The sequence below is a fragment of the Bison bison genome, unplaced genomic scaffold (genome assembly GCF_000754665.1).
Source record: "Bison bison bison isolate TAMUID 2011002044 unplaced genomic scaffold, Bison_UMD1.0 scf7180017864517, whole genome shotgun sequence".
Classification (NCBI taxonomy): Eukaryota; Metazoa; Chordata; class Mammalia; order Artiodactyla; family Bovidae; genus Bison; species Bison bison.
The window spans coordinates 4,980,799-4,981,129 of record NW_011495070.1 but is presented as its reverse complement, the minus strand read 5'-3'; positions in this window follow the sequence as shown (position 1 = coordinate 4,981,129).

Sequence of the window (331 nt, the reverse complement as noted above, 5' to 3'; positions counted from 1 at the left end):
GCTCAATAAAGGACAGAAATGGTATGGACCTAACAGAAGCATAAGATATTAAGAAGAGGTGGCAAGAATACACAGAAGAACTGTACAAAAAAGATCTTCATGACCCAGATCACACAAATCACGATGGTGTGATCACTCACCTAGAGCCAGACATCCTGGAATGTGAAGTCAAGTGGGCCTTAGAAAGTATCACTATGAACAAAGCTAGTGGAGGTGATGGAATTCCAGTTGAGCTATTTCAAATCCTAAAAGATGATGCTGTGCAAGTGCTGCACTCAATATGACAGCCAATTTGGAAAACTCAGCAGTGGCCACAGGACTGGAAAAGGTC